This window comes from Protopterus annectens, chromosome 15.part0 (assembly GCF_019279795.1).
Source record: "Protopterus annectens isolate FY-2018-M chromosome 15.part0, PAN1.0, whole genome shotgun sequence".
Lineage (NCBI taxonomy): Eukaryota > Metazoa > Chordata > Ceratodontiformes > Protopteridae > Protopterus > Protopterus annectens.
The window spans coordinates 30940231-30962030 of record NC_056749.1 but is presented as its reverse complement, the minus strand read 5'-3'; the positions used below and the strand labels follow the sequence as shown (position 1 = coordinate 30962030).

Here is a 21800-nt window from a genome sequence, read left to right as displayed (position 1 = left end):
CAGTCTGGAGCAATCAAAATCATCCTTGGTTTGTCCTGTTTGATTTTTAGTAGTACTTTGGAAAGCAGAGGCAGAGGGGGGGAAGGCATAGACTGAAGGACAGAGCATCCACTTTCTAGGCTTGCTTGTGGGGAGTCCTTGTGCAAAATTTCTCCAATTGGTAGTTCTGGGGAGAGGCAAACAGGTCTATATCTGGGCTCCCCCATTTGCTTGTCAACGTGTTGAAAATTCTTGGTTCCAATTTCCACTCGTGTGGGTCCATGAGGTTTCTGCTTAGTCCGTCTGCCAGTGTATTTAATTTTCCTGGCAGGAATTGAGCTTGTAGCTGCACTTGGTAGCTCAAGGCTGTGTTCTACAATGCCATGGCTAGTCTGCAGAGGGGGTAAGAATGTGTACCCCCCTGCTTGTTTATGTACCACATAACCATGGTGGTGTCCGTCTTTACCATAAGTTGTCCTGGAAGAATGTGGTCCTTGAAGGCCGTTAGAGCATTCTGTACATCTAACATTTCTTTTTGATTGATATGCAGGTGCATTTGACTTGGGTTCCATTTGCCCTGAATGCACTTCCCTGCCAGGTGAGCCCCCCATGCAGAGTCTGATGCATCTGTTAGGGTCTGGATGGCAGGGGATGGTGTGAAAGGTAGTCCCTTGTTTTGGTGGCAGGCCTCTACCCACCAAAGGAATGCTAGGCGTAGGCAAGGTATGATAGGAATCATTGCTTCTAGATCCTGAGAATGTTGACACCATAGGCTTTTTAGATACCACTGTAGTTTTCTCATATGCAGTCTTGCATATGGAATTAGAAGAATGCAGGAGGCCATGAACCCCAAGGCTTGCAGTATTTGTCTTGCAGACAGCAAGGTTTTGTGGCCACTTGTTTGAAGTAGGTTGTCAAATGAATTTGTTTCTCTGGTGTGAGGTAAGCCATCTGGGAAGTTGTATTCAAGCTTGCTCCCAGGTATATAATTTGTTGACAGGGTACCAGGTGTGATTCCTTTTCGTTTATGGTGTACCATAGACAAGTTAGAACCCTTTGTAGAAAGGCCAGATGATTCAAATGTATGTCCTGGCTTTCTGCCTGAATTAGACAATCGTCCAGGTATGGGTATATTTGAATATTTCTTTGCCTGCAAAATGCAATAACTGGAGATAAGCACTTTGTGAATACCCAGGGTGCAGTAGGATGAGCCAAAGGGCAGTGCAGAGAACTGATAGTGTGTGTAGCCTGCTTTGAGGCGTAGGTATCTTCTGCAAGATTCCCTGATTGGGGTGTGCAGGTATGCTTCTTTTAAATCTAGTGTTGCCAACCAGGCATCTTTGTCTAGTACAGGAAGTAACTGGTGAAGAGTCAGCATCCTGAATTTTAGAATTTCCAAAAAGGTGTTTAGAGTAGACAGGTCCAGGATAGGACGCCATGAATTGTTTTTTTCTGGGTACCAGGAAAAGTCTAGAGTAGAAACCTTGTGCCTTTTCCTCTTCTGGTACCAGATGAATAGCCCCCATGCTTAAGAGAGAAAGTACTTGTTTTTGGGCCTCTGCCCACTGATTTGGGGTAGGTCCAGCCACCCGCTTGGTGTTGGCAATGTGTGGAAGTGAAATCTGTATCCCTGGGACAATGTATTTAAAACACATTTATCCTGGGTAATGAACTCCCAGTTCTTTGCATGAAGAGCAATCTTTCCCCCCAAAGGGACAGTCAGTTGATAAGTGCTTGGAAATTTTAAACGGAAGTCGCTGAGACAGTTTACCATTGGGGGGGGGTCCTATTACTCCCAGATTTGAAAGTGGAGGCCCCCCACTGCTTAGTCCTGTGTGTCCCCTGGGACTGAAACCTGGGGCTTTTGCTGTGTCTTGGTTTGGCTTGAGAAGACCTGGAAGGGGCTGGAAAGGACCAATTCTCAGAGGGCCAGTGCCCACTAAATGTAGGAGGCTGAACAGTTTGCATAGATTTAGCTTTATCTTCCATCTTTTTAAGAACTTCCTCAGCCTTGTTGCCAAACAGGCGGTCCTGATTTAAGGGAGCATCCAACAATTTAGCTTTAACATGATCAGGCAAGGATTGCTCCTTTAGCCAAGCATGCCTTCTGAGCACAGACCCAGTAACAGCAGCCCTGCAAGAGGCCTCTAATGAATCAAAACCACACTGCAAAGTATGTTTTCCAACAGGTGCTAGAGAAGACTGATTTGTGTAGAAGAAAACTGAACTTTGATTGTACTTTTTACAATAAATTATCTTAGCACTACAGTGGAATTGGCCTGCAGTTTGTGGTACACTACAAGCTTTGGTGTATTTGGTCGTGGTTCTTCAATGTTTTCCAACTTGTTCAGCAGAAAGCATTAAATCCTGTAATTCTTTATTTTTCACACAGTCAGGAATCAACATCATTTTCTGTTTAAGCAACCCAATAACATGTTGTTGATACTTAACATATGAAACTGGCGGTTTAAAGCCCTAATGACCAAGGTTGCAGAAGTGTAAACCTTCTTACCCCATCTATCCAGTGCCCTGAAGTTTCTATCAGAACAGGTAGGATTTTTAGCAGTAGAAGCCTTAATGCCCTTGGGCCCCTGTGAAATAGTCTCTGGATGCACAACAGGATTTTCAAAAAGGAACATGTGTGACTCAGGGACCCTGTAGTATCTGTCAGGTTTTCAGGGAGCAGGAGGCAAGGAATCAGAGGCCAAACTAGATCCCGAAAAAGCATCATTAACAATGTCTAGTACAGGAGGACTAGCTAAAGGCCTATGCTGAGGTAGGAATAAGAAATCCCTAAGTCTCTTTTTTGAATCAGAAAAATCCTGGCTTTCCCAGTGGAAATGCTCCCTTAGAGTATGCAAGGTTTCCCCAAAAGAAAAATCCTCTGGAGGGGAAGCAGAGGGAATGGAGTCCTCTGCATCAGAATCCTCATAAGTAGATAAGGGCAAATCCAGATCATCAGAAGAATCAGAAAAAACAGAATCCTGGTCAGAAGATTCATAAACAACTTCAGTCTTTTACTGTTTTTTTCCTTTTGATATTACAAGTTAGATGTTTAAGTCTTCAATCACCTAACACACACACACACATACATACACACACACACACATCTATATATATCTATAAATGCAACGTCTTTCGGCTTTTCCCAGTTAGAGGTCGCCATAGAGGATCACCAGTTCGTAGATTGGCAGTGGTGTTTTTACGGTGTCGAGTTTCCAGCCTGGCACCCAACCATCATAGAAGGCGCACACATACACACACACACACACACACACACACACACACACACACACACACATCTACTTGCATGTCTTTAAATTTCACTCGACTGCAGGGAGGAAAGGCAGACTCTGCACATGAGGAGCTCCAGCCGACAATCGAACCGGAGAACCTCTTGCTGTGAGGTGACAACGCTAACTGCTTCACCACAGCGGCTGATACAGATCTAGAAATGTTGATCAAAAGTCCGAATCCAAAACCACCGAACACACTTTAACGAACGAGCTTTTGTTAAAGTAGAATTCAAAAAAAAAAAAAAAAACACAAAATCTACTTGAATGCAGGGGGGGCAAGTCCCCCTTGCACCCCCGACACCCCCACTAATTTAATATTCTCACTCCGAGGTCGCACTACAGTGGGGAAAAGGGAATTTTCCCTTACTGCACTGTAGTACGACCGGAACAACAAGCATACTTAAATGAAAGTGCTGCTTCAGTGAAAAACACTTTCGGGCAAGTATGCTTACCAATTTGGGATTTGGTGAAAGATGCAGTCCCGCATATGTACAGATCCCATATATATATATATATATATATATATATATATATATATACATATACACACACACACATATATATATATATATATATATATATATATATATATATATATATATATATATATATAGATAAAAAAACACACATATACATACATGTATAGGTATGTATATGTGTAAATGAATGTGTACATCTTTATGTATACATGCAATACATCTACGTATGTATGGGTCCCTATAAGTTGATCAAGTTTTCAGTAACTCAAGCTCCATATGGTCGAGACTATATGATTAAGTTTTTGAAAACTCAAAGCATATGAATGGAGATAGCAGTATAGCGAGGATCAGGAAATTTACCCTTTTCCTCACTGTAGTGTGATCTCGGAGTTGGTATATAAAATTTGCAACGTAAAATAAGGTAGAGGTTTGAGTTTCAGAAACTTGATCATATGGTCTCGTTGATATTTTTTTCAAGTTTCCAAAAAGTTGCTCATCTGACAGAGAACAACTACTACTACTTCTTTCGGCTGCTCCCGTTAGGGGTCGCCATAGTGTATCATCTGTTTCTATTTCTTCCTGTCCTCTACATCTTGTTCTGTCACACCAACCACCTGCATGTCCTCTCTCACCACATCCATTGTTGGGAGGGTGGCCTAATGGTTAAGGTGTTTGCCTTACAAACACAAGGTGCAGGGTTTGAGTCTCACAAGGGATAATTGGCTATGCTTAAAATGGCTCGCAAGGGCAGTTAGCCTAGTACTAATCTATAAACCTATAAACCTTATCTTAGGCCTTCCTCTTTTTCTGTTACCTGGCAGCTTCATCCTTAGGATCTTTTTCCCAATATACTCTGCATCCCTCCTTAGCACATGTCCAAACCAATGTAATCTTGCCTCTCTGGCTTTGTCTCCAAACCTTACAACCTGGGCTGACTCTCTAATATACTTATTCCTAATCCTGTCCACCCTCATCACATCCAGTGCAAATCTTTTCTTTAACTCTGCCATGTCCAGCTCTGACTCCTGCCTTTCTGTCAATGCCACTGTCTCCAGCCCATATCACATAGCTGGTCTCTTGCTGGTACTCGTGTCACAAATCACTCCTGACACTCTACTCCACCCACTCCATCCTGCCTGTACTCTCTTCTTCACCTCTCTTCCACACTCACCATTACTCTGAGCTGTTGATCCCATGGATCCCAAGTACTTAAACTCATCCACCTTCACCAACTCTAATCCCTGCATGCTCACCATTCCTCTATCCTCCCCCTCATTCACACACATATATTCTATCTTAGTCCTGCTGACCTTCACTCCTCTTCTCTCTAGAGCATATCTCCACCTCTCCAGGGTCTCCTCCACCTGTTCCCTACTCTCACTACAGATCACAATGTCCTCTGCAAACATCATAGTCCATGGGGACTCCTGTCTGATCTCTTCTGTCAACCTGTCCATCACCACTGCAAATAAAAAAAGTGTCAGAGCTGATCCTTGATGTAATCCCACCTCTACCATAAATGCATCAGTCACTCCCACCCAGACCTCACTGCTGTCACACTACCTTCGTACATATCCTGTACCACTCTTACATGCTTCTCTGACGCTCCTGACTTCCTCAAACAATACCACAACTGCTCTCTAGGTACCCTGTCATATGCTTTCTCTGAGTCCACAAAGACACAATGCAACTCCTTCTGACCGTCACTGTACCTCTCCATCAACACTCGCAGAGCAAACATCGCATCTGTAGTGCTCTTTCCCGGCATGAAACCATACCGCTGATCACTAATCATCACATCCCTTCTTAACCTAGCTTCCACTACTTTCCCATAACTTCATGCTGTGGCTGATCAGTTTAATCCCTCTGTAGTTACTACAGCTCCGCACATCCTTATTCTTACAAGTCAGAGTGACAACAGAAGCTAGGGATTCTTCCCTTTGTCGCTGTACAAACCTGTCAGTATGTATCCTAGTGACAACAGAAGCTAGGGATTCTTCCCTTTGTCGCTGTACAAACCTGTCAGTATGTATCCATAGTGACAACAGAAGCTAGGGATTCTTCCCTTTGTCGCTGTACAAACCTGTCAGTATGTATCATAGTGACAACAGAAGCTAGGGATTCTTCCCTTTGTCGCTGCTCAAACCTGTCAGTATGTATCCATAGTGACAACAGAAGCTAGGGATTCTTCTCTTTGTCGCTGTACAAACCTGTCAGTATGTATCATAGTGACAACAGAAGCTAGGGATTCTTCCCTTTGTCGCTGCTCAAACCTGTCAGTATGTATCATAGTGACAACAGAAGCTAGGGATTCTTCCCTTTGTCGCTGCTCAAACCTGTCAGTATGTATCATAGTGACAACAGAAGCTAGGGATTCTTCCCTTTGTCGCTGTACAAACCTGTCAGTATGTATCATAGTGACAACAGAAGCTAGGGATTCTTCTCTTTGTCGCTGTACAAACCTGTCAGTATGTATCATAGTGACAACAGAAGCTAGGGATTCTTCTCTTTGTCGCTGTACAAACCTGTCAGTATGTATCATAGTGACAACAGAAGCTAGGGATTCTTCCCTTTGTCGCTGCTCAAACCTGTCAGTATGTATCATAGTGACAACAGAAGCTAGGGATTCTTCCCTTTGTCGCTGTACAAACCTGTCAGTATGTATCATAGTGACAACAGAAGCTAGGGATTCTTCTCTTTGTCGCTGCTCAAACCTGTCAGTATGCATCATAGTGACAACAGAAGCTAGGGATTCTTCTCTTTGTCGCTGCTCAAACCTGTCAGTATGTATCGTAGTGACAACAGAAGCTAGGGATTCTTCCCTTTGTCGCTGTACAAAGCTGTCAGCATGTATCATAGTGACAACAGAAGCTAGGGATTCTTCCCTTTGTCGCTGTACAAACCTGTCAGTATGTATCATAGTGACAACAGAAGCTAGGGATTCTTCTCTGTCGCTGTACAAACCTGTCAGTATGTATCATAGTGACAACAGAAGCTAGGGATTCTTCTCTGTCGCTGTACAAACCTGTCAGTATGTATCATAGTGACAACAGAAGCTAGGGATTCTTCACTTTGTCGCTGTACAAACCTGTCAGTATGTATCATACTGACAACAGAAGATAGGGATTCTTCTCTTTGTCGCTGCTCAAACCTGTCAGTATGTGCACTATTTTCTTCTTTCCTTTTACAATAACTACAGACATTTGGATTTAATTTAAAACGTATTTCACATTTTATAGCACAAACACTGATAGCCATTTGGTAAACACAACAATACAGTACTGTCTCACAATGAAAACAGACTTGGCATGAACAAAGTACAGTTATGTACACTTACCATAAATGTAGATGTTAGAGTGTATTCACTCTTGCAGTCATTACATTTGGGTTATCCTGCTGGCAGGTTGCCCTCAGCCGGCCTGAATTCCAAAGTCTTGGGTCCTGTGTCGACTGCTGTCGCCCCTTCCCTGACGCCAGGTCGTCAGGGGTATAAAAGAAGCAGCCAACGCCATTTTCTTCAGTTTTTCTTGCCCCAGATGTCAGGTGCCCCTAAAAGGGTAGCCAAACTTTATATATAACAATAAATGTACCAATACAAATTTTACCTTCATCTATAAGCAAATACACCACATAGGTTGTATAAATCAGAGAAGGAAAGATAAGATCCATAGAAAAAAGGGGGATGGCAGGTGGGTAACATGAACTGCAACGGTGAATACACTCGAACATCTACATTTATGGTAAGTGTACACAACTTTACTATATTCTTTGTGTTTCACTGTTGCAGTCATTACATTTGGGTAGAGTCCCAAAGCTATGGTTGGGAGGCTGGAGCTAAACAGCATTAGGAGCGGCTATGAGGCCCTGCAGAACTGCAGTGGCAAAGCCTGCCCTGGATTTAGAGTAGAGTGGCAGATGATAATGCTTTGTAAAGGTGTACACTGAACTCCAAGTAGCTGCTTCTAAAATGTCTCTGGTTGGTACTCCCCTGATCAAGGCTGCTGAAGTGGCTGCAGCTCTGGTGGAATGTGGCCTAATGCCCTTAGGCACTGGCTTTGCCATGGTGTAAATAGCAGAAACGAATGCAGTGGCCTATCCACTTATAAATAGTCTGTTTTCAGATAGCCTTTCCTTGTGGTCCTGCAGCATATGCCACTAGTAATTGCTCCGTCTTCCTGAAAGCTTTGGTTCTGTCCAAGTAGAATCTAAGCTGTCTGTGTACATCCAAAGAGTGCAGAATTCTCTCCCCCTTGTTCTGCGGATTTGGATAAAAGGTTGGCAGATGAATAGTTTGGTTAAGAGCCACACTGGACACCACTTTAGGCATAAATGTTGGGTTTGTCCTCAGAGAGACCCTGTCTGGATAAAAAATGATAAAAGGTTCCACAGCCATGAGCGCCTGTAGCTCTGAAACCTGTCTTGCAAAATTAATTGCTAGGAGCAGAGCTGTTTTCCAAGATAAAAACTTTATATCAGCAGTAGCAGCTGGCTCAAAAGGAGGCAGGGCGAGAGTTTCCAAGACATAGTTGAGGTCCCATGCAGGTATTGGTGATCTCCTTGGAGGCCTTAAATGTATGGCTCCTCTGAGATACTGCTTTAATAAAGGATGAGAAAAAATTGGTGGCTCTGTATTGTAATGAGTCGAAATGGCAGAGGCATGAATTTTAATTGATGAAAAACATAGGCCTTTGTCCAGCATCTCAGTTAAGTATTGCAAAATCTGAGGAATATTTGGTACAGTTGTATCAGTTCCTTGTGCCTGGTTCCAAGCACAGAATCTCTTCCATTTTTCAGAATAAGACTTTCTAGTACTAGGCCTTCTGGCATCCAGAATGACATCTATTCACAGCTTTACTGAAAGGTATTTTTTTGTATGACTACATTATCCGCCATGCTGCCAGGTTTAATGTCCTGAGTTGGCTATGCAGGATCTGATTGCTTTGCTGGGACAGTAGGCGAGGTAACTGAGGTAAAGTCCAAGCTGGGCATAGAGACAAGTTCCTTAAGATTGGATACCAGTACTGGCGGGGCCAGTCTGGGGCAATCCAGTATCATCTTTGGTTTCCCCTGTCTGACCTTTATGAGTACCTTGGGGAGGAGAGGCAGTGGAGGAAAGGCATATACGGATAGGTTTTTCCAGCTGAAAGATAGGGCGTCCACTTTCCATACTTGTCTGTGATAAGTCCTTGTGCAGAATCTTTTTAGTTGGTAGTTGTGGGGGGAGGCAAATAGATCTATGTCCGGGCATCCCCATTTTCTTGTTAACATGCTGAAGACTTGTGGATCCAGCTGCCACTCATGGGGATCCATGAGGTTTCTGCTTAGTTCGTCTGCTAGAGTATTTTCCTTTCCTGGCAGGAATTGTGCCTGCAGATGTACTTGGTAAGTCAACGCTGTGTCCCACAATGTCATGGCTAGTCTGCAAAGAGGGTAAGAATGTGTGCCCCCTTGCTTGTTTATATACCACATGACCGTGATGTTGTCTGTCTTTATCAGTAGTTGTCCAGGATGAAGTAGGTCCTTGAAGGCTGTCAGGGCATTTTGAACAGCTAGCATCTCTTTTTGATTGATATGTAGATGCATTTGGTTTGTGGACCAGGTGCCCTGAATGCATCTTCCTGCCATGTGGGCCCTCCAGGCATAATCTGATGCATCCGTTGTTAGTGTCTGCCTGGCTAGGAGTCATGTGAATGGCTGTCCCTTGTACTGGTGACAAGCCTTTGCCCACCATCGAAACTCCTGTTGCAGGCAGGGAATGAGAGTAATCATTGTTTCCAGGCTGTGGCAATGTTGAGTCCAAACACTTTTTAGGTACCATTGAAGTTTCCTCATATGCAGTCTTGCATATGGAATTAGTAGGATGCAGGATGCCATGAAGCCCAAAGCCTGCAGAATTTTTTTTGCAGATAACTGGGCCTTTGTTGCCAACATTTTGAAATAGGTAGTCAGTTGCCTTTGTTTGTCTGGTGTGAGATAAACCATCTGGGCAGTTGTATTCAAGCTTCCACCCAGGAATGTTATCTCTTGAGAGGGTACTAGTTTTGATTTCTTTTAGTTGAATGTGTACCCTAGGCATGATAGAAGTCTTTTCACAAATGCCAGATGTTGAAGAAGAATGTCCTTGTTCTCTGCTTGAATTAGGCAGTCGTCCAAGTAAGGATATATTGGTATTCCTCTTTGTCTGCAGAATGCAATTACTGGTGCCAGGCACTTTGTAAAGACCCTGGGTGCAGTAGATAAGCCAAAGGGCAGTGCAGAGAATTGGTAATGCATTGAACCAGCCTTGAATCGGAGGTATCTTCTGCATGATTGTCTGATTGGAACATGCAGGTATGCCTCTTTTAGGTCTAAAGTCACAAGCCAAGCGTTTTTGCCCAGCATGGGCAGAAGCTGCTGCAAAGTCAACATTTTTGAATTTTGGAATATCCAGGAATGTGTTCAGAATAGATAGGTCCAGTATCGGCCTCCAGGTCTTGTCCTTTCTGGGTACCAAGAATAGTCAAGTAAAATCCTTGTCCCTGCTCTTGCTCTGGTACTTGCTGAATGGCCCCCATGTCCATGAGGGATGAAACTTGTTTTTGTGCCTCTGCCCATTGTTTTTTTGGAAGATCTGGCCAGCCATGCGGAAATGGAATTTGTAGCCTTGTGACACCATATTTAGAACCCACTTGTCTTGGGTTATAATGTGCCAATTTTGAGCAAAAAGTGCTAATTTTCCCCCTAAGGGTGCTGGCAGAAGATACATGCTTGGTGCAGGCAGGGGAAAGTCATTGGGACTGCTTTCTGTATGTTTGTGCTTTATCTTCTCCAGCTTTGGAGGTAGAAGCACCCCACTGTTTTGACCTGTAAGAACCTTGTGTCTGGGGATCTGGCCCTAGGTTGCCTGAATCTGCTCCTTTGAGGTCTGTCTGACACATGAAAGGACCAATTTTATGTAGGCCAGCATCTACTAAACCTAGGTGGCTGTACTTGAAAAAAATCTTTAACAGTTTGCATAGATTTAGCTTTGTCTTCCATTTTCTTTAACACTAAACAAAGTATCATGCTGTAAAGGTGCATCTAGTAACTTAACTTTAACATGATCAGGCAGATTTTGTTCCTTTAACCATGCATGCCTCCTAATTACAGAACCCGTAACCGCAGCCCTGCAGGAGGCCTCCAAAGAATCAAAACCACATTGCAAAGTATGCTTTCCAACTTGTTCAGCTGCATGCAATAAATCATGGATTTCCTCGTTTTCAGCACATTCAGAATTTAACATCATTTTCTGTTTAAGCAATCCCATGAGATGTTGCTGATACTTGAGCATATGAAACTGACAGTCTAAGGCCCTTATAGCCAAATGTGCAGATGTGTAAACCTTTTTTCCCCATCTATCCAGTGCCCTTGAATCTCTGTCAGAGGGGGTTGGGGTTTTTTGCTGTTGAGGCCTTAACTCCCTTTGGACCCTGTGAAATAGTTTCTGGGTCAGCAGCAAGGTTTTTAAAAATAAATTTGTGTAAGTCAAGAACCCTGTAATTTCGGTCAGGCTTAACAGGAGCTGGAGGTAAAGGGTCAGGGGTCAAACTAGACTCCGAAAACACATCTACAATGTCTAACACAGGGGGAATGGCTAGAGGCCTGTGCTGTGGTAGTAAAAGGAAATCCCTAAGCCTCTTTTTAGATTCTGAAAAATCTTGGCTTTCCCAGTGAAAATGCTCCCTCATGGTATGCAAGGCTTTCCCAAAGGAGTAGTCCTCAGGAGGGAATGCTGAAGGTATAGATTCTTCAGCATCAAAATCCTCATTGGGGGGGGGGGGGTAAAGAATATCCCTGATCAGAAGAGGAATCAGAAGAAATAGAAACCTGATCTGAAGATTCATAGTCAATGTCTTGCCTAGGCCTCTTATCAGGAGTGGATGGGAGCCCCTGATCAAGGTAATCAGGTCCTCGGCCATTTTGATCATCTGCTTTTTGGGCATAGAGGCTTGTACACGTGGCTCATGAGTTTGTTTCTTTGCTTTAGAAGCTGCTTTAGTCTTTATCTTTGAAGCTGAAGTCGTTTAATGTACAGATGTTGAGGTCTGAATACACCATCAGAAGCCGGTACCTGCTCAGTGGCTCCGGACCCATCTGAGGGATTAGCGTCAGAGGCTCCAATACTTTGAGTATCCAGCGGCATGGCCGACTCCACGTGGGAGTCGGTAGCAGCCTGTGACTCTAAAGTAGCGGGTGTCAGGGGCTGCGAAAGCGCCTCACTGAGAACCGGCGACTGGCTTAGGAGAAGCTTCGTTGTTGGTTTTGGGCCTCGGTTGTTTTTCTCTATCCTTTTCTTTGCGTTTTTTTGTAAACTCCGGTAGTCGGATGGCTATCCGACGACATTTTAGGATAATTAAACCGGCTACCAAAATACTTTAAAGCAAAATTATACCGACGCTTAATAGTGCGTTGGTTAAATCTAGCACAAAACAGACAACCAGAAACATTGTGATCAGGGCCTAGGCAAGGAATACAGTAAGAATGAAAATCCTTGTGAGGAATTTGCTTTCCAACAAGTAATGCAATTATTAACTTTTTCTGACATTGGTCTGGAGCAAGAAAAAAGTTTCCCCAACAGGGTACTTGGCTTTATTGACGACTTCGGTTCTGAAACTCAAACATGAAAATTTCAGGAGATGGCCGACCGGGACTTGCGAACTGCTTCTGCTTCCGGCACCGCACGGCAAGAAAGACTGAAAAAAATGGCGTTGACTGCTTCTTTTATACACCTGATGACCTGATGTCAGGGAAGGGGCGACAGCAGCCGACGCAGGACCCAAGACTTTGGAATTCAGGCTGGCTGAGGGCAACCTGCCAGCAGGATTACTCACATGTAATGACTGCAACAGTGAAACACGAAGAACATCAGTAAACTTCCCCAGCCCTTGAAACTCACATTCATTGAGAATGCATCTGGCCAGTGGCGGATTAAGTTTACCTTTGGGCTGTTTTCAAGCCATAGGTCCCTTGTACACATTTTAGGACAATGTATATATACATATGTTCTTTGATTCACCTTCCTAACTGTATTAAATTACTTTGCATAATACAGCACCACTTGTTAAGAGTATTTTAAACTTGTAGTTTTAAACATTTTTCCAGTAAGCAATGAAACAACACTTATGAACCAATGACAAAACTACCCATTTCAGAACATTTCAACCATACAAGGCCATTCAAACTTCTGTCATTACAAATCAATGTGCCCAGTCTCTGCAGAAGTAAAAAGTCATCTGAATAATTCCGCATTAAAAAGAACTTTAATGAAGACTCTGTTGCATGCAAATGACTTTGCATTTCAGTGTTTTATCTACAAATTTAGCACCTGCTACCCTTGAAGAATAAACTGCTTATGTTACATAAAAAAAAAAAAATGGTGTGCTAATAATATTGCAACAGGGAATGGCTGGTAAGATTCATCCAAGGAGGATAAAAGTCTGGAGTGCAGCACTCCTATTCAGTGTCGGCAATCAATCTACCTGTTGTGGGAAGAGAACTTACAACCGTCTGCACTAAAATCAAGAGTACCTGTTTGCACCACTGACACTGAACATCACAGCTTTATAATTGACATTGACAGACTGTAATCCTCACTCATCAAATAATAATAAAATTAAAGTAGACCTGACAGTTGGTAAGGAAGTTTAAAGCACCTGCCTGCTCTTAATTATTAAGGCTCAGGGTTTGACACTGAGCAGAGTGACTTCACTGGATAGTGCCTCTAAATGCGTCATACACACATAAATGCCATCTGCTCTGAAGAAAAGAGCAGCTGTGCACTCACCAGAATGTATCTCCCCTTATTATATTGCTCTGCATCTCCCCAGCTTCTACTCAAATCTCCCACATGGGTTCAGATGACATTAGGAAGTTGTCCTAATGAGGAGTTTTCTGGGGCTTACAGAGTTTGTGAGGTAAGGCTAATGCTTGCTGTGTTTACAAAAGGATCCCACAAGTTTTTTTTTTTTTTTTTTTTTTTTTTTTTTACTTACTGAATTTTATTTTTTTTTACTTACTGAATTTTATTTTTATTTTTAGATAGAAGCAGGGGGTCTCCAGCCAACACTGGCCCTAGGCAGCTGCCTAATTCAACTACTGCTGGATCCAACTCTATCTGTACTACTAGCACTGGATGACAACATGAGGGATGGCCTCCTACTGAGTTTTCATTCTACCACAGCATGAGAGACTTTGATTACTCCCAACAATGATCTCACTGGGCAATGTTCGACTGCATCAAGTTCATGCAAGTACAAACCTCTGCATACTCGCAGTACTTGGAGGGCATCACTCTTTGGCTGGGCTTGTACCATCAAGTTTCTGTGCATATTAGTGCAGTGGTGGGTGTTCTGAAGGTGCCACTTGTGACATTTCTCTCACAGTATAAGTGAGCTGACTGTGGCTACTCACTCCTAAATCTCCACAATTCAGAGCACAAAACATATAAAGCACAAGGCTAACAGCAGCATGTTGCCCAAGACAACTGAGATACAGATCATCATAGCATGATGCCCATGTAACATAAAAGAGCTTGTATCATGACCACGAACTGGACAAGCTACAGGGTTTACCACGGCATGCTGTCAACAACACATGCAAGGTTTACCACATCATTATACCAAGGGCATGCATGACACACACTGCTTACTTGGCAAGACACCATGACATACATCATGCATAAGGTCCAGATACTGAATAAGGTGCAGGAAAATGGACAGCAGCTGTGCAAAATGGTAAGAAATGAAAGCTACGCCAGCTTGTCCTTGGAAACCAGATACTCTCTAAGTCGAAGCATACAGGCAACAAATCAAACTGAATAATGTCTCTCAAGCTTAGTTACCGTCTTGAAACAGCAGCTGTATTAACTGCAACTACTCTCCCCTCATCTAAATGATCATCCTCTCAGCTTCATAATCATCATCACCCCCCCCCATTTTTCTACAAGGGGTCAGGTAATGCGGCGAATGTTGCCATGTTTCTCAATTCAATGCCACTCTCCTAAGTTGTTCAAAGGTCATGCCTGACTGTTGCAGTTCCTCTCGCACAATCCAGCCATCTCTTGGCTGGACGTCCTCATTTCCTCTTGCCTTCTTCACCAGGCTGTCTTCTGTTTTCCCGCACATGTGCCTGAACCACCACTATCTGTTCTCTTGGACTTTCTCTGCAATTAGAGCTACTTTGGCTTCTGCTCTAATGTCCTCATTTAGTCTGTCTCACTTTATGCATCCTACCACCCATCTTAGGCACTTTATCACTACCACCTCTACCTTCAACTGTTCTACCTTTAATGCCCAGGTTTCTATACCACAGAGTAGTATTGGTCAGATCACATCACTATTTTACACTCCGTTTTCAGCCTCTTTGGGATTATTCTGTTATACACTACCCCTAGCATACTGTGTCAGTTGTCTGCAGCCCCTCCGATTCTAGTTTTGACCTCTTTATTTAGACTTCTCTTTTCTCACCCCCCCTATATATCTGAAGCTGTTTACCTGTTCCATTATTTTCCCTTCTCTCTCTGTTCTCTTCTTGAGATGTCTATTTGTTGCCATGACAACTATCTTGCCTGTAGTCCTGTTCCATTATTTTCCCTTCTCTCTCTGTTCTCTTCTTGAGATGTCTATTTGTTGCCATGACAACTATCTTGCCTTTAGTCCTGTTCCATTATTTTCCCTTCTCTCTCTGTTCTCTTCTTGAGATGTCTATTTGTTGCCATGACAACTATCTTGCCTGTAGTCCTGTTCCATTATTTTCCCTTCTCTCTCTGTTCTCATCTTGAGATGTCTATTTGTTGCCATGACAACTATCTTGCCTGTAGTCTATTTCCTCTCATGTTCCTTCAGTGATGCCAGGTGTAAGCCTCTCTAATATCCGCTGTTAGAATTGCTCTTATTTTTTAGACAATGTGGTATAATGTGTCATTTTGTAACAATTTACTGGTTAATTTATCAACTTTTTTTAAAATGCTTCATTTGACTACATATAGCCCTGTAATGAACTTAGTCCATGTTATACTATTACTGTGCGTACTCCTGTAATGTACTCAAGCCAAATGTATTTGCTTTAGGTCATTTATTTATCCATCTATGGTATGTGTTTTTTTTTTTTTTTTTTTTTTTTTTTTTGTGGAGATTTTCTCCCCGGGCCTCCACTGAAAATGGGCTCTATGGCCCAGTGGACTATCTCAGTAAACAAATGCAAATAAATAAATAAATACATTCCATTTCCCTGTCATTTGCTGAAGTTCTTGCTCAGAGTCTGTCTGTAATGTCACATCATTTGCAAACAATATCTGTATTGATCTGTCCCCTCCGGTCTGTTAATGTAGTCCATCAGAGGTACAAACAGAAATAGACTCAAAGTTGAACCCTGAAGCACACCTATTCCCCACTAAGAGCCCTTATGAGAGTCCAAACTCTGTTTGTACTTGTGTTACAGAATCCTTATACGGAGGTTGCACTAATTTTATCAGTGTTTCTAAGACTTCAAAACATCACAAGACTGCCCAAATAAGCTTTCTTGGCATCTTTTCATATGCTTTCTCCAAGCCTAGGAAAGCCCATTTGGAAATTTCCCCTCATCTTTAGCTTCTTACAGGTTCATAGGTAAAATACTAGGCTATCAGTCTTGATTATTACAAGTCTGGGCAATAATCAGAGATCAGAATCAAACCCTGTACCTTCTATTAGGATGTAAATACCTTGACCATTACGCCAGCCCCTCCACAACTGTCTCATAACAAACATTGGCCCAGTCATGCTGCAGGCATGATACCCAAATAGTTCCAATAGTAACAGGAGCAACGGGTCTTATAATAAAAAAAAAAAGTCTAAAATCGTATTTAGATACGCTACCAATACATGTAACTCCGTACAAACTGCAGAACTCGTCAATACTGGGCACATTGCGGGTGCTGCAAAGAGCACTTTTGGCTGACATCAAAGAGAGAAACAATGCTAATTTCATGAACTTTAATCATACTTTGACTTAGGCATGGGGTCCATTCCTGTCATGGTATTAGAAACCCAAGGGATTTGGAGAAATTAAAAACAGGCAGACTTGACTCCGAACTGCTCATTTCCAACCTTACTCTCTACTACTACTCTGCATATTCGTTTATCAGCCACCCTTCATGACCTGTAATAGGAATCTGACACCTTTATGCTGCCCACAGTTGTGACTGTCCTCTCTTCTTGTACAACGGCACTAGAATCCTGCTCCTCTACTTGACTGCAAATGCATTCATATTTCTATGGAAAGCCAGTACATCATTCAGTAAAGTGAATAGGTGTGTCTGATAAACAACTGTGCCTGGTGTTCAAAACTAATTCAGCAACCTTTAGTAGCAAATGTACGACACTGTGGAATGGCTTTCCTAATGACTATTCTGTTGCTAGCACTAGCAGATACTCAACCAAACATTAGAGAGCAGATAAAGTGACTTTTTTTACGATGCTTACTGTTAAAACATACCTTTCTGCCTCTGAGATTCACCGATTATTTCATCTAGGTCCCTGGGAAATTTCAGAATTCTCCTGTCACATTTCAGTAGCTACTTGCAGCAAACTTCCATGGCCATAGCTTAATTTGCCAAGCTGCATTGCCATCTGGTGTTACAACCTGGAACTGCATGACTAGAAGCACAGGTGGATCTTTTTTTTTTTTTGTTTGTTTTGTTTTTTAACTTTTAGTTTCATCTGACTTTAAGGGCGGCCTCGGTGGTGCAGCAGTTAGCATTGCCACGTCACAGCATGAGGTTCTCTGGTTCGATCCTCGGCTGGGGTGCCTTCTGTGAAGAGTCTGCATGTCCTCCCTGTGGTCACGTCGGTTTCCTCCCAAAGACATGCTGTAGGTGGATTGGACACACTAAATTGGCCCTAGGCATAAACGCATGTGTGTATCTTCTGTGGAAGGTTGGGTGCCAGGCTAGCAACTCAACACCGTAAAACTCCACTGCCAATCAAGGAGGAACAGGTGATCCGCTGTGGTGACCCCTAACTGGGAAAAGCCGAAAGAAGTAGTAGGTTCATCTGACTTTAGAGCTACAATGTAACAAAATTAATGAAGGTAAGTGACCATTTTTACCAGTGCTTTAGTGTTTGCTCAAAGTGATGCATTTTTGTGATGCTACCCATTTGCAGCTTCCAATGCCTAAGGGGTTTCATGACGTCAGTAGAAAGTACAATAAAGTACACTCACCATAAAGTACAGTTTTGTACCTACCATAAATGTAGATGTCCTATAGGTATGCATCTGCAGTCATAACATATGGGTTGTCCTGCCTCAGGCAGCCCTTCGGTCGGCCGGATTCCAAAGTCTGGGTCTGGCCTCGGCTGATGTCGCACTTTCCCCGACGTCAGAGCTTCTGGGGTATAAAGGCATCAGCCGACGCCATTTTCCTCAGTGTTTCTTGCCCCAGATGCCAGGTGCCCTCTAGGAAGGCTAAATTTGGATAAATGTTGAAAATTCCAAAATACATACAAACAAATACACCATAATAGATTCCCCCAGCTAGCTGAAGAAGGGGTAAGCACCCTAGGAGTACCACAGAGGGGAAGGAGGGTGGGTAATCCTGACTGCAGATGCATACATATCGGACATCTACATTTATGGTAGGTACAAAACTGTACTATGTCCTTCAAGGATGCATCTGCAGTCATAACATATGGGTAGAATACCATAGCCAAACTGGGGGAGGAGGTACTAAGATAAGGATGGTGTAGTTAAGATCCCTGTAAAACTGCAGTTGCAAAACCTGCTCGGGATCTGGAGTATAAAGGTAGATTGTAATGCTTGGCAAATGTATGCACGGAGCTCCAAGTAGCAGCTTCTAAAATGTCCTTGGTAGCCACCCCTAGTAGGAAAGCTGTAGTGGTGGCTGTGGCTCTTGTGGAGTGAGGCCTGATATTTTCAGGAGCTGTCTTTCCATGAAAAGAGTAGCAAAAACGAATGCAATTTCCTATCCATTTTGAAATTGTCTGTTTGGAAATTGCTTTTCCTTGCACTCCAGTTGCATATGCTACAAAAAGTTGGTCAGTTTTTCTGCTGGTTTTAGTTCTGTCCAGATAGTAGCGTAGTTGTCTGTGTACATCCAAGGTGTGCAATAGTTTTTTCCCCCCTGTTCTGTGGGTTAGGGAAGAATGTAGGCAAATGGATAGCTTGGTTCAAGGATACTCTGGATACCACCTTTGGCATGAAAGTAGGATTGGTTCTCAGAGACACTCTATCCTGGTGAAAAATAAGGAAAGGCTGCACTGCCATTAATGCCTGTAACTCAGATACTCTTCTTGCTGAAGTGATTGCCAGAAGGAAAGCAGTTTTCCAAGATAAGAACTGTAAGTCTGCTGATGCTGCTGGTTCAAAAGGGGGTAATGTTAATTTTTCCAGCACAAAATTGAGATCCCATGTAGGCAGAGGGGGTCTCCTTGGAGGTTTTACATTTTGATCCCTCTTAAAAATTGTCTGAGGAGAGGGTGAGAGAAGATAGGTGGATCCATGTTGTACTCTGCTGAAATTGCTGAAGCATGAATCTTAATGGAAGAATAGGACAGGCCATTGTGGAACAGTTCTGCTAAATATTCTAGGATGTGTGCTAGGTTTGCCAGTGTGATATTTGTACCCTTTGATGCGCTCCAAATGAGGAATCTCTTCCATTTAGCTGAGTATGTCTTCCTTGTGGAGGGTCTGAGCCTCCAGGATAATGTCCTTGACCCTCTGAGATAAAACAGTTTTGTTTTGTTTTAAGCAATTTTCCAGGCAGTTAGCTGCAGTGTTTTCAAGTTTGGATGCAGGGTCTTGAAGTTGTTCTGCGTTAGAAGAAGAGGCCATAGGGGTAGAGGCCATGAGTTCGCCCGGGACATGCTTCTCAGTAGCGGGTACCAGTGCTGCCTTGGCCAGTCTGGAGCTATTAGTATCACCTTTGGCTGTTCCTCCCTGATCTTCAGTAGAACTTTGTACATCAATGGGAGAGGTGGAAAAGCATACACTGTTAGGGCATTCCAGCTGAAAGAGAGAGAGTCCACCCTCCAGGCTTGTGGGTGGTATACTCTTGAGCAGAATTTCTTCAGTTGGTGGTTGAGTGGGGAGGCGAACAGGTCTATCTCTGGCATTCCCCATTTCTTTGTTATGAGTTTGAAGATGTCTGGATGCAGCATCCATTCGTGAGCATCCGTGGTAGTTCTGCTTAGGCTGTCTGCTAGTGAATTCTCTTTTCCTGGTACGAATATGGATGTTGAGATTCAGGCCTAGGTTCCACAGATCCATTGCCATCTGGCATAGAGGGTAGGAATGCGTGCCTCCCTGTTGGTTTATGTACCACATGACTGTGGTGTTTTCTGTCCTTATCAGCAGATGTCCTTGCTGGAGGAATGATTTGAATGTCTCGACTGCATGTTTCACTGCCAGCATCTCCTTTTGGTTTATGTGCAAGTTTAGCTGCCCTTGAGACCATAAGCCTTGGATACACATGTCCTCCATGTGTGCTCCCCATCCTAGGTCTGAGGCGTCCGTGGTGATAGTCTGCCTTGGTTGTGGTTTGTTGAAAGGCAACCCTCTGTTGGACTGGCAGGCCTGAGCCCACCACAGGAATTCCTTTTTCAGGCATGGAATGATTGGTATCATGGTTTCTAGACTGTGCCTGTGTTGAGACCATACATTCCTTAGGTACCATTGTAATTTTCTCACATGTAGCCTGGCATGTGGGATCAAGATTATGCAGGATGCCATGTAACCCAGGGCCTGCAGGACTTTCCTTGCAGTGAGCTGAGTTTGTCTTGTCAAAGCCATGAAGTAGACTGGGAGTTGCTTTTGTTTTTCTTCTGTGAGAAAAGCCATCTGAGTCATTGTGTCCAGATCCGCACCCAAAAATGTTATCCTTTGGGATGGCACTAGTCTTGACTTCTGGATGTTGACTGTGTATCCCAAGGCCTGTAACAGGTGCATGACATAGGCCAAATCCTTTATTAGTTTTGTCTTGTTGTTCGCTTGTATTAGGCAGTCGTCCAGGTATGGATAGATTTGAATTCCCTGAAGCCTGCAATGTGCAATTACTGATGTCAGGCATTTTGTGAATACTCTGGGCGCAGTAGATAAGCCAAAGGGCAATGCTGAGAATTGATAATGCTCTGATCCTGCAAGAAAAGCTGTGGCACTACTCCTCTGGTTGGCAGGCTGCCACTGACAACCCCTGTAGGCACCCTTTGATTGACCTCTGCCTCTTGGGCGTCTTTTCCTGCCCCTCTGTGCTCTGGAGATGTCTGGAAAGGACCAATTCTTTGAAGGCCAGCTTCTGCTGAACCTCGGAGGTTGATCCTGCAGAAAATCCTTTAATGTTTGCACAGATTTTGCTTTTTCTTCCACTTTCTTTAGAATCTCCTGTGCAGGGGAGTCAAATAAACTTTGTTTCTCCATTGGAGCATCTAGGAGTTTAGCCTTGACATGGTCTGGCAAGGGTTGCTCTTTTAGCCAGGCATGTCTTCGAATTACTGCCCCAGTCATAGCTGATCTAAATGAAGCCTCCAGTGCATCATAGCCACATTTTAAGAAATGATTACTGACCTGTTGAGAATTGTGTACCAAATCCTGAAGGGACTTTCGGTCTAAAGGTTCAGTAGAAGAAAGCTTTTTATTCAGCTGATCTAACAAATATTCCTGGTACTGTATCATGTGGAAATGACAGTTTAATGCCCTGGCAGAAAGAGTGGCAGATGTATAAACCTTTTTTCCCCATCTCTCTAATGCTCTTGACTCTTCTTTCAGAGGGTAGGGGTTTTTTTTGCAGTGGCAGCTGCAACACCTTTTGGGCCCTGAGATATAGTTTCTGGGTCTGCAGCATGGGCTTTATACAAATGGGAGTGAGAATCCGGGACCCTGTAATATCTTTCAGGTTTGGCAGGGGCCGGGGGAAGAGAGTCAGGGGCAGAACTGATATCATTATATGCATCATCAACTACAGTAAGCACAGGTGGTATTGCTAGAGGCCTATGCTGTGGTAAGTGTAAAAAGGTTCTTAATCTTTTTCTAGAATCAG

The 21800-nt window shown here is 43.3% G+C and overlaps 1 protein-coding gene across 1 annotated transcript in view; it reads right to left on the bottom strand.

Annotated features, from left to right (window-relative positions):
• The window catches only part of ALKBH7 (alkB homolog 7), a 270184-nt gene that overhangs the window by 197903 nt on the left and 50481 nt on the right, over positions 1–21800 (bottom strand). The gene's annotated exons all lie outside the window — the stretch shown is intronic.